Source organism: Sminthopsis crassicaudata, chromosome 1 (assembly GCF_048593235.1).
Source record: "Sminthopsis crassicaudata isolate SCR6 chromosome 1, ASM4859323v1, whole genome shotgun sequence".
NCBI classification, from domain to species: Eukaryota; Metazoa; Chordata; class Mammalia; order Dasyuromorphia; family Dasyuridae; genus Sminthopsis; species Sminthopsis crassicaudata.
This window is the reverse complement of record NC_133617.1, coordinates 259,149,175-259,167,964: the sequence shown is the minus strand read 5'-3', so window position 1 is coordinate 259,167,964 and position 18,790 is coordinate 259,149,175. Positions and strand designations below refer to the sequence as shown.

Genomic DNA, 18,790 nt, shown 5'->3' with positions numbered 1-18,790 from the left:
CTTGCAAAACCTTTTATCCCAAATTTTTTCCTTCCTTTCCCTCTACCTCTTCCCTAGACAGAAAGTAACCCAATATATGTTAAACATGTACAATTCTTCTATAGATATTTCCATAATTATCATTCTATACAAGAAAAATCAAATCAAAAAGGAAAAATGAGAAAGAAAACAAAAATGCAAGGAAACAACAAAAACAAGTGAAAATACTATATTGTGATCCATACTCAGTCCTCTCTCTGAGTGCAGATGACTTTCTTCACCACAATATCATTAGAACTGGCCTGAATCATCTCACTGTTGAAAAGAATGATGTGCATCAGAATTGATCATTATGTAATCTTGCTGTTGCTGTGTAAAATGTTCTGCTTCTATTCATTTCACTTAATACCAGTTCATGTAAATGTTTCCAGGCCTCTCTGAAATCATTCTGCTGCTCGTTTCTTTTAGAACAATGATATTCTATAACATTCATGTACCATAAATTATTCAGTCATTCTCCAACTGATGGGCATCCACTCAATTTTTAGTTTTTTTGCCACTACAAAAAGGCTGCTACAAACATTTTTGCACATGTGGGTCATTTTCCCTCCTTTATGATCTCTTTGGGATACAGGTTCAGTAGAGACATTGCTGGATCAAAGTTTGATAGCCCTTTGAGCATAGTTCCAAATTGCTTTAGGATTTTGGTTTTGTTGTTAAATGAGAGAAGTATGTAAATGAAGTGACAAGACATAGTACAGAAGAAAGTAAGATACAATCAATCTTCTTTATTTCATGTACCCGAATTTTTGCTATTTTCTTAATTTTATACTAAAAACATATCAAGCTTGTGTTTTTGACTGTCACATAGTACCTGTCACATAAATGCAAGCATTTATTCTAATGTTCTAATATTTCAATACAGATATAACTATTACTGCTTTGAAAAGCATCAATGTTAGAAAGGTATAGTATAATATCAGGTTTTAAATTGAATTTTAATTTTTAGCTTAAATTAAATAGGAACTTTTGATACTAGGCATATCATATCTGGTGGCCCTAATTAGAAAGATGAAGAGGAAGCTTTGAATAGGGAGGGATATGATTAATGGGATGTGAAATTCTTTTTGCAGGTTGTATAAGAATTTACACTTGAATTACTGGGTTCAGAGTACAGAGAGTCAATCATTACACAAATCATACATCTAGTCCAAATCACATTGTACCAACACCATTGCAAAATGGGCATCTAGACTTTGTCTTCAGATATAGTATAATGTAACATTTTCAGAAGTTGCTCATCCCATATGCTTTTGGGTAACTCCAATTGCTAGGAAGTTTTTCCAAACTTTTAAATACCTCCTTAAACCTCTTATGTCTCCTCCTCCCCTACTATTTCAGCTGAAAGCCTTGCCTTATATTTTGCTGAAAAAATTGAGGTCATTTGCTGAGAGCTACTTCTCCTTCTTCTGTACTCCAGATAGTCGTTTCTGTCAATAAATCCTCCCTTAATCCAGTCTTACATGAAAAGTTGGCTCTTCTCCTGGCCAAGGCAAATTGTTTTACATGGACTAGTGATCCTATTCCATCCTATTGTCTCCAAAATATTGAGTCCTTTATCATCCCTAGGCTTTCTTAGTAATCTTATTTTTTAAAAAAATATATTTTTCATTCAGAATTTAATTAATTTTGACTTTTTTTCTTTTAAATTTTCAAGTTTCAAATTCTTTTCCTCCTTCCCATTCTTCCCCTCCCCACTGAGAAGGCAAGCATATGAATTCAATTATACATGTGAAATTATGCAAAACATTTCCATATTAGCAACATTACCTAAAAATCCCAAGAAAAATAAAGTGAGAAAACTATAATTTAATTTGCATTCAGAGTTCCTCATTTATCTTCCTGGAGGTGTATAACTTTTTTTTCATCACATATTCTTTAAAAATTGTCTTCCATTATTGTATTGATTGTGGTGGCCAAGTCTTTCACAGTTCTCATTAATCTTTAATTGCTTCTTGTCTACTGGATGCTTCCTTACATCCAAAAAACATGCCTGTGTCTCCTCAATCCCCAAAAAACTTCACACTATCTCTCCATCCTTGCTAGCTATCATTATGTATTTCCCATCTTCTCTATAGCTAAATTTTTGAAGATATTTATAAGAACTTCTTTTCTTCTTATTCTTCCAATTCTTATTCTAACTTCTGACTTCATTGAACTAAAGCTACTTTCTCCAAAGGATCTCTATATGGCTACAGTTTTGAAAGTGTCCTCTTGCTGCCTTTCCAATTATCTTATACCTTATTTACTCACACATCCAGTGATAACTGTCTTTCTTGCTACTTTTCACACACATGTCTTTTATTGAATTTTTAAAAATAGAATTCTATTTCCTCTATTATAGGTAGAGACAATTTTTAGCATATTTCTTTTTTTGATGTAAGGCAATTGGGGTTAAGTGATTTATATAAGGCCACATGACTAGTACATATTAGGTGTCTGAGACTGGATTTGAACTCAGGTCCTACTGATTCCAGGACTGCTACTCTATTCACTGTTCCATCTAGCTGCCCCTTGAGCATTCATTTTTACAAGATTTTCAATTCCAAAATTTTCATCTTCCTTTTCTCCCCTCTTTCTAAAATGGTAAAAATTTGATGTAGGTTATATATGTGCAATCATGTAAAACATATTTCCATATTAGTTACAGTTGTGAAAGAAGAAATAGAACAAAAGGGCCCATAAAAACAAAATAAGTGAAAAAAGTATGTTTTGATCTGCATTTAAAGTCTACCAGTTCTTCATAGTTGATGACACAATGTTGCTGTTACTGTGTACAATATTTTCTTGGTTTTTCTCATTTTACTTTTCATAAGTTCATCCAAGCCTTAGGTTTTTCTGAAATCTGCCTGTTTATAACACAAAAGTATTCCATTATATTCATATGACATAACTTGTTCAGCCAATCTACAATTGATGGACATCTCAATTTCCAATATTTTGCCACTACAAAAAGGGCTACTATAAATACATTTACACACATAGCTCCTTTCTCCCTCTTTTTGATGTCTTTAGGATATAGACCTAGGAATGTAAAATTTGATTGCTTTAGGGGCACAGTCCTAAATTGCTCTCCAGAGTAATTTCCATCAATGCATATCAGTATCTCAATTGTCCCACATTTTATCCAACATTTATCATTTTCCTTTTTTGTCAGATTAGCTAATCTGATAGGTGTGAGGTGGCACTTTAGAGTTATTTTAATTTGCATTTCTCTAATCAAAAGTAATTTAGAGCACTTCATATGATTAAAGATAGTTTAATTTCTTCATCTGAAAAATTATTGTTCATATCTTTTGACCATTTATCAATTGAGAAATGTCTTGTATTCTTATAAGTTGAGCCAGTTCTCCATATATTTGAGAAATGATGTATTTATCAGAGATACTTGCTGTAAAGATTCTTTCAAAGCTTTCTTTTATCCCCTAATCTTGACTGCATTGATTTTGTTTCTGCAAAACCTTTTTAACTTAATGTAATCAAATCATCAATTTTATATTTTGTAATAATATTTATCTTATTTAGTCATAAATTCTTTCTCTTCTCCATTGATCTTACAGGTAGATTATTCCTTACTTTTCTAATTTGTTTAAGATATTATCTTTTATGTCTAAATCATGTACCCATTTTGACCTTATCTTGGTATACAGTATGAGATGTTGGTCTATGTCTAATTTGTGCCCTCTTGTTTTCCAGTTTTTCCAGAATTATTTGTTAAATAATGACTTATTACCCAGAAACTGGGGTATTTGGATTTATCAAATATAGATTGCTATTGTTCTTTACTACTGTGTCTTGAATATCTAATCTATTCCAAACATAGAGTACTATGGTTATTTATTACCATGTCCTGTGTACCTAATTTATCTTCCTAATCTCACTCATTTATCTCAACACTTTCTTTCTTAGCCAGTAGGTTAGATGATTACTGTTTGGTTGTTTATCCTCTCTTGATTCTTACTCTCTTACTGTTTTCACTTGCTGTTCTTTTTTATTTATTTATTTTTATTCTTGGTGCCTTTTCTCTGAGATGATTTTCAATTTATTTTATATATATTCTTTTTGTACACAGCTATTTGAAGGTTGTCTTCCTTATTAGATTGAGCTCCTATAAAGAAAAAACTTTGATTTTTTTTCAGTTTTTTTTTTTTATCCCCAGTATTTACTACAGTACTTTATTTTTATTTGGTCACTTAGTTGTATCCAACTTTTCATGAGTCCATGGATCATACTGTCCATGGGATTTTCTCAGCACAGATAATGGAATGGTTTGCCATTTCCTTCTCCAATGTGTTAAGACAAACATAGTCTAAGTCACTTACCCAGAGTTAGCAAGCATCTGAGGTCAGATTTATACTCAGGTCTTCTTTACTCCAAGTGGTAATGTGGATTCTTGTACAAAAATATATACATATACATATATATATATGCAATCTTTCTATATGGTGGTACTTTTGGAAATGTCTTGAGTTGAATATAATTTTAAAAAATTTTGATGTCTATTTTTCAGTTTATATAAGTTTGCAAGACTGAGATTCCAATTTCATTCTACAGAATGCTAAATGGATGTTTCCTCTTTTTGATATTGATCAATGTATCAAGCTTGTTTGTCAGTGACTGCAAGATTGAAACCAGCTTAGAAAATAAAGAATAGGTAAAAATTAAACATCCTAAGCACAGGATTCCAAGAACCCTGCACGAAAAAAGGTACTGAGGTGAGGAAAACATATATTTGGACTTTAGAAGTCAAATTTTCCTAGGCCATAGAATATATGGAATCAATTGATCAATCTACATGCACAAATACCTATTATGTGCAAGGCTCTGTGGGGTAGAAATAAAAAAGTTAAATAGTCCCTCTCCTCCAAGAGCTTTCATTCTATCAGGAGAAACTATGGGTGCTCATAATAGTTGATACAAAATATGTGTAAAGTCATTCTGGGTATAGATATTAGTAATTTGGGCATTAGAAAAGATCATATATAAAATCTTTTGAAGGGACTTAGGATTTTAAAAAATGGAAGTGAAGAGTTCATTCCTGTCATGGGGGAATAGACCATGCAAAGGCAAGGAGCTTGGAAATAAAATGCCATCACATGTGGAGAACAAATAGTTGGCTAATGTGGCTGAGATAGAGCCCAATGAAGAACCCTATTGTCTCATAAATCTGGAAAAGTAGGTTTGAGTAAGACTGTGGAAGACTTTTAATGCTGAACCGAGAAATTTTTATTTGATCCAAGAGGAAATTATTGGATTTTGCTGTATCAGGGCATAACATAATTAGCCATAGAGTTTAGGAATACAAAATAAAATAGACTGTTAGGGTGGTACCAGATTGTGGAGTTAATTAGGTGTAACACAGAGGGAACTATTGAAGGTTTTTGTTTTTGTTTTTGTTTTTGTTTTTTTTAAATTACTAGAAAAATGACATACCTAACTAAAACTACTGTGACAGTGGTGTAAAATTTAGGTTAGGGGAAGGGGTGGTGGTAAAGAATGGCCTTAGGGAGATTTGTTAACAAGGTTTTAATTAGGCTAGTGGCAGTTGAAAGGCAGGAAGGTAGATATGAGAGATGAAGAAGAAACAGAATTAAAAGGACTTGGGAACTAGATGCTAGTGCTGAAGAAAGAGATAATTCTGAAGATTTTGAACAAGTTTGGAACAAAGTCTTAAGGACGAGCAGATTTAGGAGAAAGAAATGAGCTTGGTTTTTGGACATTAATTCTATTCATTCATTGTGGTACCAGTAATTGACCATTATATTTGGTTTGGGGGATGAAACAATGACAACAACAACAGCTAATATTCATATGCTTTAAGATTTTAATATATTATCTTAATCAATAAAATGTATTTTCATATTTATATCTTTTTTCTGAAGCAATTGGGTTTAAGGGACTTGCCTAGGGTCACACAACTAAGAAGTGTTAAGTGTCTGAGGTCACATTTGAACTCAGGTCCTTGTAACTTCAGGGCTGATGCTTTATCCACGGTGTCATCTAGCTGCCCCTATCTTTATATCTAAAGTTTATTTTACTTAGATTATATTTTATCATGAAGATGACTTTGTGAGATAGGTGTTATTATTGCTTTAATTCTATAAATAAAAAATTTGAAACTGAGATTAAGTAACTTGTTTAGGGTCATGCAGCTGGTCACTGCCCAGGGAAAGTTCTTCTTGACTCCATATTAAATATTCTACCCATTATGCAAGCAGTCACACATTTCCATTCTGAAGTACCTCTTCAGTCTCAGTATTACATATAAATAACTCCTAGAAGGGAGAGTGAAGTAAGACAATGAAAATGTTTTGGTGGAGTGACATGAGAAATGAGAGCATGGAGAGAAGAAAGTTAAATGAGGATTTAGGGAGAAGGTGGCACCTGAAATGGTCAAATGAATTTATTTAAAGAAATTTAATATTGCTGAATAATTTTTCCCAATTGGGAAAAATGAAATATGCTTGAGAAAAGGAATAGTTATAGAACTGCAGGTTGAGATGACAGTAGCAGAAATGAGTGCTCATAAAGAACAAGGGACTTCTCAATGGATGCTATTTTTTTTCCTTATTGGTTTTGAAAGTGTGCTATATGTTGCCATGTGCTTTTAGATAAAGATAAATAGCTTAGTTGTGTGAATTTTAAATATAGAATAGTTGATATAGAGTTGAATGAAATGATTGGTAGAATATATTTAGAGGAATATGTTGTGGGAGATGGGCAAGATAGACAGTTGAGGAATAAATAAAGTGTGTGGGTAGAGGTGGGAGAGTAGGGAGCAAGCAGAAACCACACAATAGACTATTTTCTTATTATATAGAGTCAACAATTTTCATTCACATCCTGGGCTGCTTCCAGCTGCCAATACCAGTAATTTAAGGAAAAATGATCATTCTATTATAAGGATTTATAAGATATTTCAAGCTTATGAAAAGATACTTGAAGCTCTTTTATGAAGAATTAATTTAGTTTCAGAGACAGTGATCACTTCATGTTGAGGCTATTTGTCAAAAAATTAGGGGCTACCTCCAATTTTCTTCTTAAATCAGTTGCCATAGGAATAGAATTTCCTACCATTGATGATACCTTGCTTTTGATTGAAAATTTACAGTTTCAAGAGAATATTAAATAAAATGTATTAAATATTTCAAAGGACTTGATATTTGTAACTAGATGCATATGAATGAAATAATACAATTCAATAATTTATTAAAGGGCTTACTAAGTGCTACATGCCTTACTAAGCAGCTAGTGTTACAATGACAAAAACAAAAGAATCCTGCACATAAAAAACTTGCATACTCTCTGGATCTGGGCATTTAACCATTTTTGAGTTCACTGATAATAAAAGACTGTCCCCATTGCCCTAGGCCCATAAAAGGATCTGAAATGAAATAGAGTTCAATTACAGATTACAATGCATTTATTGTCTGAGAGAAAAAAATTATAGAGGAGAGAAGATCCTGTTAGGGAACACAAAGAGGGAGAGAGTTCTTAGGTGCTCAAAGTGGAATGCAAGAAGGGTGAGATGATAGTTTCTAGACACTTTTGGGCAGGAAGCTAAGGTTAAGGGGAGAAGGCCATCTGTAGGCACAATAAGCCAGGATGTTTGGAAAGTCCTGATCAGGGTTTTGAGTCTGTAGCTTCTATTCAATGTCCTTGTGCTGGCCGTAATTATAGGCATTTCTTCAACTTGTACGTTCTCACAAAGAATTGTTGATATATCATGAAGCCCTGAGATTTAAAAATCCTTCTAATTGACTGATTGTTGTATAACTTCATTCTTCTGGACCCTTCTGAAGAAGGAGTGCATACACGTGTGTGTATGCATTTATAATATGTATAGAATAGTCATTTTTTGGGGGGGGTTAGGGTTACTTTTAGACGGTTTTCAAGACAGCAACACAATTAAAAGCAGAAGAAGAGGCCCAAAGGGGATGAGGGAGGGAGTAGGCCTGAGGCCCCAGTGGGCCAGCCCTGCCAGCTCAGGTCAGGTTTCCCAGGAACCAAGGCAGCTCCCAAACACTCAAGATGGGGAAAAGGTTAAGAAAATCAATCTGGGCCATAACCTGGGAGAGACAATCTCTGCAAATTCAGTCTGACGTCATCTTTTGTTTTCCACATGCCATTTCATGGGGAGACGGAACTAATAGTAATGATTTATTTCCGGGACACCACAAATATGGCAAATCACTCTGATGGATTTTGGATAACAATCAGGAAATAATTTTTATCTGGAGCAACCATGATCTCATTTTTTGGAGTGAATATGCAGAAATATGAGACCATTTTGGGGATCAATGTCCCCTACAGTACCCCAAACCTTCGGGATGAAACTGCATCAGGTTGGCAGATTGCATGGTGGTGGAGTTGTCCATGGTATTTTTAATTGGAATGCTTTCTGCACTGACAACAGTGAGCCCTTGTACCCCCTTCTGCTCTGGATTCGTTTTAGGGTTTCTTCTACTTCAGCCATCTTACTGACAGAAATGACAACACCATGGCTACAAAAGAGGTGGGGGCCTAGTGTAGTTATTACAGAGCCCATGTTAATACCACCTAACTACACTAACATCTGACTCTTATCTTTTCACCTTATTCATAAGAATAACTTGAAAGATTTTGTGATTTATTTTACTGAAATTGAATATTGTTTTTCCAGAAGTTCAATTATTTTGATAAGGTATTGTTTGTTTAAGGTATTATCCTTTGTAGGGGGTAGATGATTCAGCTCTATATAAAAAATAGCAGCCAGAGTTATTATCTGTCAAAGAACTCTTGTTATGAGACTCCTGACAGGGTGAAGAGAGGACAGTTCTCCAATGAGAACTTCAGTATTATCTATGTCTTCCAGTGCTAAATAAATTTTGAAAGAGTGAAGCTTGTTACTGAAGTGGAAGGATACCCCTGAGACCGTGAGAAACATTATCTTTGTTTGAAACTCTGTCTGCAATCAGAACTATGTTGCTAGCTTTTCACACCCTAATGCAGATGGTATTTACTATTTTACACCCCCCAAATGCGCTGCTATCCACTACCTAAGACCTTGACAACTTGATAAACATAAAGAAGTATTGTTTTACTGCCTGTTTGGGAATGGAATTCTTAAATGTGATAACCTTTACCTCCTGTTTGGGAAAGGAATTCTATTATTATAATGAATGCTGCAAAGAATTCCTTTATAGATTTTTTCTATAAATGTCTCTGAAACTGCTTGGTACTGACCCCCTCTCCCTCCCCTCTCATTATAATGGGACTCAGTCCTGGGCCAGTGATCAATAAACACTCTTAAATTTTTATTATTTTGGCTGTCCTGTATTTTTTCTCATCTGGGCACTTCATTACAAGTGTCTGATGGTTTTTTTTTGTTTTTTTTTTTTTTTTTTTTGCTATCCTCTATAATTCAACAGGGAAAAATAGAAAGGGGAAAGAGATTTTTCTCAAGTTTTTTTTTTTTTTTTTTTTTTTTTTTGTTTTGTTTTGTTTTGTTTTGTTTTGTTTTGTTTTGTTTTGTTTTGTTTTGGTATAGGAAGAAGAAATGCTTGAAATCAAATGGGCGATGCAGAATCTTAGTGAATGAAGAACTGACTGGTCTTGTTTACTTTGCCCAGAGCAACATCCTGTTAAGCCTCAAAGTTCTCTAACTTGAAGAACTCTAGCCAATTCAAGACAGTATTGCTTTCCAGGGCCCTTTGGAGAATGATTGCTAATTAAAAGAGTTTGAGGGTTTGCCCACTTGCAAGTGTTCAGGAATAGGAGGAGCTTAGTGAAGAAGCTGGTTCATGTGGTGCAGATTTTCCTTAATTGACAAATGACATCAAAGCCTGTGATCCAGAATTATATTACCATGGACATTTAGTACTCTATTTCTTGTCTCTACACTATTTCTTGTCTCTACGCTTTTGCATTAGTTGTCCCCCATACCTGAAACACACTCCTTTGTCAACTCCATCTCACGGAATCATTCTTTCTTCTAGATATAGCTAAAGCATCACCTTTTGCAATAATGCCTTTCCTTGGTCCTCTCAATTTTTAATTGTTTAACCTTCTAGTACTTTGGTGCATTATATTTGTTTTGTTGAATGTATGGGGGAGAACTAGCATCTCTGCTGAGAGGATTTTCTGAGCTTTTTCAGGGCTACTCCTCCATTTTTGGTGTCCACCTGTTTCCTCACTAAAGTGGGGATAGTAATAGCACCTACTTCAAAGGATTATTAGAAGAATTAAATGAAATAAGACATTAGAAAGTACTTTGTAAATCTTAATGTGTCACAGAAATGGTTGTTGCAATTATTATTATTTCAGCTTAAGAGGATTACTTGCCATGTAGACTCCTAGAGATTATCAATGGTTCTGCTGCCATGACCAAAGGATCCCTGGACTTTCCAAGTGCATGCATGTATGTTGTCTCCCCTTATTAGAATACTTAAGTTCCCTGAAAGCAAAGACATTTGTTTTCTTTTAGTCTTACATTTCTATTTATTGTTGCAGTCTTTAATACATTCCTTTGAACATAGTGAGTCCTTAATAAAAGATTTTTCTTTCATCAAATTCATAATGGGTGGGCCTTGAGATCAGGAATCTTAAAGTTTTATTTTGACTCATACTAGCTATGTGATCATGGACAAATCATTAACCTTTAAGTTCCAAAAACAAATCTTTAAGACTTTATGGTACAGAAGAGTTAGTCTTTTTTATGAGAAAATTTCTATTCAGAGCTATCTATCCTACTGATTTCAATAAAGACAACACTGTCTGAAGCTGTACTTTTCTCCTCAAATACTATTAGGGCATTTAGATAACTTATCCAACCCAAAACAGGAAACAGATCAGTACCTCAGGGGAGAGATTAGGCTTAGAGATAGATTTAAGAGTCATAGCAGTATAAGATTAAACGGTTATAGTTTCAATGATGGAAGGAACATGAGCATTCCTTTTATAGGTGTCTTGGAATGAAGAGAACAAGATTCTCAGTGGACTCAGGATAGCTAAGTTGGAGAATTGTAAGGGTTGGGGGAGGAGCCATGCACAGTGTGATCAGGAAGTAAAGAGGCCTTGAAGCCTAAGATCTCTGGAAGTGGATTTCTGTGAACCAGGAAAGACCACCTCATGGGTGGGAGCTCTGGTCACATTGAGATCCACATCATCAGTGGGAGGCATCTCCTTCTCTAACTGGCTGTGCATATGACCTCATAGATCCTATTTAAGCTGTGGGGATGAGGAAAAAGGTCTCTGATGGAAGTACTACTAGGAGTAACTAAAAGTAAATAGGAGGTCAGAAGGGTAGGATATGAACATGTAAATAAAAGATCCAGAGCTTGCATGTAACTGTTCTCAAGTTCTCTATTGTATATTAAATCATCACTCCATGAAGTGATGGCCAGAGATCTCTGAAGACCTCCGACAGAAGGAAGATTGGTAAAATTGGTATAAACACTGCAAAAGATAGAGGTCCAGAGGTCCTCTGAGGGCCTGGGAATTAGGAGAGATTGACAGTAGTGATTGCTGAGTGGACATTCACAGGAGAAGAGAAAGAATACATTTTAGGGCAGGAGGAAAGGTACTTCTGTGGAAGGCATGACTAGGTAAGATTTTTGCTTTGGAGGCCAATGGGGAATAAGTATTCATTATGGACATAGGTACAAAAGACCTAGAAAAAGACTGGAAATCATAGAGAAGTGAGTCATAATGGCTTCTCTTTGTCTTTTTGACTAAGTAAGATTTAGAATTCAGGTATAAATTTGAGAAATATTGGGATCTTTCAAGAAATGGGTAGCATTTTAAGGAGAATGAAGAAAGATCTTTGGATATTCTATTGTTCTATCTTGACTACATAATATATGTAAGAGTGAGCTATTTTATGGTTCAGCTTCATCTAGACTTGTCTCTGATTCCTGCTTATCTGTTTCCTTTTCACTAATTGGTGTAGGCTCAATAAACAAAAATAATTTTTATTAATAGTTCAATAAAACTTAGTAACAAAGGTAAGTAAAAATAATAAGACTTAGAGTAGCATTAAGCCATCCCCTTCCCCAAAGCTCATAATTTAAATATTCCCAACTGAATTAACAAATTATCTCTAGATACCCTCTACTTTAGATTAGTCTCAACAGAGGGAAAATTGTGGGAAGATGGTGAAGTAGGTCAGAAAATTCAAAGCACTCCAGATTTCCTCCAAAAACAAAACAGAATTTCACCTTAGGGCTAACATAGATTGTGAAAAACAAACAATATTTTGGGCAAAATAGGGGCCTTCTAGTACAACTACAACTCAAGAAACCCAGAAGACTCTAGGACAGAGGATTAACTGGTGTGTAATATAAACACCTGCAGTCTAAGTCTACTGAAATAAGGAGAGCTTGGGGTTAGTTGAGAGGTAGTGCCAGTTTTAACCATAGGAACTTTCACCTCTGGGACAGCATGAGGTGTCAGGGGTCTGAATCCAGGAAGATTCCAGGAACCTTGGCTGATAAGAATGCCAGGCCAAGCTGTGCTACTGAGATATTACCCTACTTGAGAAGGAACCAATACAACTGGTGAATACAGAAGCAGCAGGGCAGGGTAGCTGCTGACTGTGGTTTGGGTTCTAGGTCAGAGGGGAAAACTAAAACACCTTCCAAGGACTATTTTTTTTTTTAAAGAGCAGACAAAGGAGAAAGAGCCTAAACATAAAAAAAATTATTATGGGAAGATGGGAGTTCATTTTTAGAACAAGATATTGAAATACAAAAAGGCTCTACCATCCCAAAGAGTAAAGTTAAATGGTTACCTGTCCAACAGAATTTCTAGAAAAAAGATTTCAAAATCAAATGAGAAAAAGTGAAGGAAAATTAAAAAAAAAACCTAGAAAATTATGAAAATAAAGTCAGCCAATTAGAAAAAGAGATCCCAAGACTTAAAGGAGAAAATGACTCTTCGAAAATTAAAACTGGGCAATATAAAGACACTGAAGTTATAAGAGACCAAGAAATAGTAAACAAAACATAAAAAATGAAAAATTTGGAACATCTTATAAGAAAACATCTAGAAAACAAATCAAAAAGAGAACACATAAGAATTATTATACTACCTAAAAGCTTTGACCAAAAAAAGAGAACCTTGATGTAATGATCCAAGAAATAATTTATGAAAATTGTCCTGAAATGAGAGATCAAGAGGGAAAAATAGAAATAGGAAAAATGCATGGAATATCACCTCAAAGAGATCCTACAAGGAAAAACATATTGAAATATCATTGCTAAATTTCAAAACCTCCACATCAAAATAATATTTTACCAGGAACAACAACAACAACAAAACAATTAAAATATGCTGGAGCTATAATAATAATCACATAGGATCTATCAATGGCCATAATAAATGACCATACATTTTGGAACACCATATATTGACAATTGAAATAACTGGGGTTGTGGTTAAAAATATTATATCTAGCACACCTAATACTTTATACCAAAATAAGGTAGACAGGGGTTTATGTTTGAGACATAAAGAGTGATATTATAAGCAAATGAGAAGAACAAAGGATAGTTTACCTTTCAGATCTGTAGAGAAGGAAGGCATTTGTGGCTGAAGAAGAACTGAAGTATGTTATTGAGTACAAAATGGATAATTTTGATTATATTCAGTTTAAACATTTTTGTACAAACAAAACCAATTTAGACATGATTAGAAGGAAAGCAATAAAGTGGGAAAAATTTTTACATTTTGATAAAGGCCTCATTTCCAAAATATGTAGAGAATTAGCTCAAATTTATAAAAATTGAAATCATTATCCAATTGATAAATGGTCAAAGGATATGAACACACAATTTTCAAATGAAGACATTAAAATCATTTCTGGTCATATGAAAAAATGCTTTTAAATCCCTGTTGATTAGAGAAATGCAAATTAAGACAACTCTGAGGTATCACTACATGGAGTGGCTCTTAGATTGGCTAAGATAACAGGAAAAGATAATGTGATTATTGTATATGGCAACAGTAATATTATACGATGATCAGTTCTGATGGATGTGGCTCTCTTCAACAATGAGATGATTCAGACCAGTTCTAATGGTCTTGTGATGAAAAGAGACATTTACACCCAGAGAGAGGACTGTGAGAACTGAATGTGGATCACAACATAGTATTCTCACTCTTTTTGTTGTTGTTTGCTTGCATTTTGTTTTTTTTTCTTATGGAGAAGGTAGGCAAAAAAATTGGAACACAAGATTTTGCGAGGGTGAATGTTGAAAATTATCCAAGCATATATTTTGAAAATAAAAAGTTTTAATAAAAATATTATATTCAGGAAAATCAAGTATAATTAATATTGAATGAAAAAGAAGACATTCAATGAACTGTCAAATTTTTAGAATTTAGTCTCAAACAAACCTGACCTGAATAGAAAATTTAACATATAGCCAATATCAAGGAATAATTTCTTTTTTTAAGCCTTTTATTTTCAAAATATGAGCAAAGATACTTTACAAAATTCTCCCTTGTAAAACTTTGTTCCAATTTTTTTCCTCTCTTCCCCTATCCCATCTCCTAAACAGAAAGAAATCTAATATATGTTAAAAATGTGTTAAAAATCTTTGATATATATTTTCACATTTAAAATGCTACAAAAGAAAACTTTAAAAAGGAAAAAGATGAGAAATAAAACAAAAAGCAAGCAAACAACAAAAAAGTGAAAACACTATGTTGTCATCCATTCAGTTCCCACAGTCCTCTTTCTGGATACAGATGGCTCTCTTTATCACAAGTCTATTTGAATTGGCCTGAATCACCTCATTGTTGAAATGATCACGGTTGTTCATCACATGATCTTGTTATTACTCTGTACAATGTTCTCTTGGTTCTAGTCAGTTCACTTAGCATCAGTTCACGTAAATCTCTCTAGGCCTTTCTGAAATTATCCTGCTGAGAGTTTCTTTCTTTCTTTGTTTCCTTTTAATTAAAGCTTTTTATTTACAAAACATATGCATGGGTAATTTTTCAGTATTGACCCTTGCAAAACCTTTTGTTCCAAATTTTCCCCTCCTCCCCCCCCCACTCCCCTAGCTGGCAGATAGTCCAATACATATTCAATATGTTAAAATATATGTTAAATCCGATATATGTATACATATTTATATAGTTATCTTGCTGTACAAGAAAAATCAAATCAAGAAGGAAGAAAGAAAAATCTGAGAAAGAAAACAATATGCAAGCAAACAACACAGAGAGTAACAATGCTATGTTGTGGTTCACACTCAGTTCCCATGGTCCTCTCTCTGGGTGTAGATGGCTCTCTTTATCACTGAACAAATGACATTGTTTTGAATTATCTCATTGTTGAAGAGAACGACATCTATCAGAATTATTGTACAGTCTTGCTGTTGCCATGTATAATGATCACCTGGTCTGCTTATTTCACTTAGCATCAGTTCATGTAAGCTCTCCAGACCTTTCTGAAATCATCCTGGTGGTTGTTTCTTATAGAACAATAATATTCCATAACATTCATATACCAGAATTTATTCAGCCATTCTCCAATTGGTGGGCATGCACTCAGATTTCAGTTTCTTGCTACTATAAAAAGGGCTACTATAAACATTTTTGCATATGTGGGTCCTTTTTCCTTTTTTTTTTTTTTAATTTTAATTTTTTTTTTAACATTTCTTTGGGATACAGACCCAGGGACACTGCTGGATCAAAGGGTTTACATAGTTTGATAGTCCTTTGGGAATAGTGTCAAATTACTCTCCAGAATGTTTGAATCAATTCACAATGTTACCAGCAATGTATTAGTGTCCCAGTTTTTCCACATCCCCTCCAACACTTATCTTTATCTTTTCTTGTCATTTTAGCCAATATGAGAGGTATGTAGTGGTACCTCAGAATTGTTTTAATTTGCATTCCTCTGATCAGCAGTGACTTAGAACATTTTTTAATATGACTAGAAATTGTTTTAATTTCTTTGTCTGAAAATTGTCTTTTTATATCCTTTGACCACAAAGATTAATTTCAAGAGATTCAATAAGGACAAATTCTTTATTTATACTTGGAAATGTAAACCATATATGTAAAATTGACACAAATAATAGGGTAGTCCAAAAGAAAGATTGGGGCAGGGCTGAGTATGATCTGACTTTAAAAAACAAAGCTATCTAGAAAAAAAGCATAAATAGTAATTGTGCTAATATGAATCAGGTATGATAGCAAAACCATCTTAGAAGAATTAGATGGGGGCATGGGGGAAGAGGGCTAGTAGTTCTGAAAACCTACTCATATCAGGAATGGATGTAGCACAAAGAAGTGTATATCATCCTCCAAAATCTATAAGGTTATAAAGAAGGAGGAAATAGGATAAGGTAGAGTATGGAAGACTGCTTAAATCAATTGGAGTGGGATAAGGTATGTAGATTAATGGGAAAGGGATGCAGAGGAAGGGAAAGGGAAGCATAGGATAAAGTGGTGTATAGAAGGATGTTGAGATTAGTGGGAGTGGGATAGGGGGGCTAAATTAATAGGAATAGGATAAAAAGGGAAAGAAGGGATTGGGGGAGAAGATAAGGCAGGGATCCATGAGGAAGCAGGGAAATTAATAGTGTTATATGTTAACAGGTAGCAGTAAGTTAGAAGAGTTAGCAGGGATAGGAAATAAGAGCTTTACACAAACAATAACAATGATCAAGAGTAGAATTTATTAGGGATAATAATCATTGATCTCAGATGAAATCAAACTTACAAAAAATTCAATCAAGAGATGAATCTACATTATTTGTCGACCATATTAATATTATTATATATGTATCTATATGCATATGTATGTATCAATATGTATGTACATATAGATGTTGGTGTATGCATATGAATATACATATACACATATGTGTGGTTCTTGAAATAGAAATTTTATTTTTATATATTTTTCCTGATATAATCTTCCCTGATGTTCCTCTGAATACATAACGATGTTTTTTTTTTCTTTTTCTCTTAACAATTCTAGTTTGTTTTTTTTTCTTATTTTGCATGTGTTTTAAATAAATACATAAAAAAATAGATTAGCCTCAACACAATGTCTACCTCTTTCCCAATTAGAGTAGATAATTAAGGATGAGTAGAACTCATTTAATTTTTATTATCTGGCCTTGTGGACCATTAAACATGAAAGAACATAACATTTGGCTTGAATATTTTTGGCAGATTGTGCATTGGAATATAACTGAAGAATGGATTATTTAACTGTAGCATATATTTATCCACTGAAAACATCCTTCTAACTATATTCTTACTATCTTTCATCTCATTACAAAGTAACTCCCATACACATTTTCCATCTTAATGAACTAATTCATCAACCAACCAACATTTCTAGAGGTTAAGGATATTCAGAGATATAAATAACAAAGTGTGATAATCCTTGCCCTTATAGATGCTTACATTCTCTTGGCATGTAACATGCTGTGTTTACAGTTAATAATTATAGGATGGATACATACATATACATGAAACTTAGGTTTTATAGGCCCTACCTTCCCTCCTTCCTTCTCCAATCATGCAATGAATATTTTGAGAACTTATTTTATGTTCATCATCTAAGAAAGAGTGTCCACATAGGGAATACAACAGAAACCATACACTAGGAGCTGTGATAAACTCCAGAGGTACAAAGAAAGGTAAAACAAACAAAATAACAATAATAAATAAAATAGAATAGTCTTTCTCTCAAGGAGCTCATAGTTGAATAAAGAAGACAATATGAAAGCAACTGTGTACAAACAAAATATATACAGGATGAATTAGAGATAATCTCATGAGGAAGACATAAATTAAAGCAGATTAGGAAAAACTTGTAGAAGTGGGAATTTCATATGAGACTTGAAAGAAGTTAGTGAAGTCAAGAGATAGAGGTAAGGATGGAGAGAACATGGGGAACAGCCAGTGAAAATGCTTAGAGTTGAGAGATGGATTGCTATGCTTGCAGAAAATCAAGAAGACCCAGTTATGTTCTTCATTTTTTAGGAGTTTACATTACAGAAATGTAAAATCATAGATTTGGAAAGAATTTAGAATTCTTATAGTACAACTGCTTCCCTGGATACATATTACTGAGGAAAACAGGTATCTTTATCTCAATGAATCATGTTATTTCCATGAGAAAAGATATCATTAAAACATTGATTAAATACTTATTTCTATTGCTAGACATGTCATACAGATAGAATTGCTAAAGCAAAGCATATAAAATTTAAAAAAATTTCCAGACTGCTATTATTTTCATTAAAATAAATTAGTATCAATCAATACTTAAACTACAGCTTATGTAATGGCATAATAGAGGCTGTGTAGAACAGTAGATAAACTATAAGATCTGGATCAGAAAGTCTTGTTTTCAAATCCTGCTTCTGAGTATTGCTAGCTCTATGGCAATGGACAAATAATATGGACTTATAACTTTGACTCATATTCCACAGCTATAAAAGTGGGAAAATAAAACTTGAAGTACCTAATCACAAGGTAGTTTTGAGAGACAAATGATATGATTTATATTAAATTCTTCTTTGTAAGAAAGGGAACATGGAATAAAGAGAGGAAAAACATGAAGATAGAATTGAGGAAGATATATAATTAATGACCACAAACATGAATAGGATTAACTTGCTTGTAAAATGAAAGAGGATAGTAGAATGTATTATAAAGTAGAATTTAAAAAATGTTGTGCATAAAAGGCACACTTGAAATATTAAGATCTAACTTGTTTGAGGTTTTGACTCTGTAC

At 33.6% G+C, this 18,790-nt stretch overlaps 1 pseudogene; it reads right to left on the bottom strand.

Annotated features, from left to right (window-relative positions):
• Positions 1-8,229: 8,229 nt before the first annotated feature.
• Positions 8,230-8,515, bottom strand: LOC141553878 (dynein light chain roadblock-type 1 pseudogene; annotated as a pseudogene).
• Positions 8,516-18,790: the final 10,275 nt, after the last annotated feature.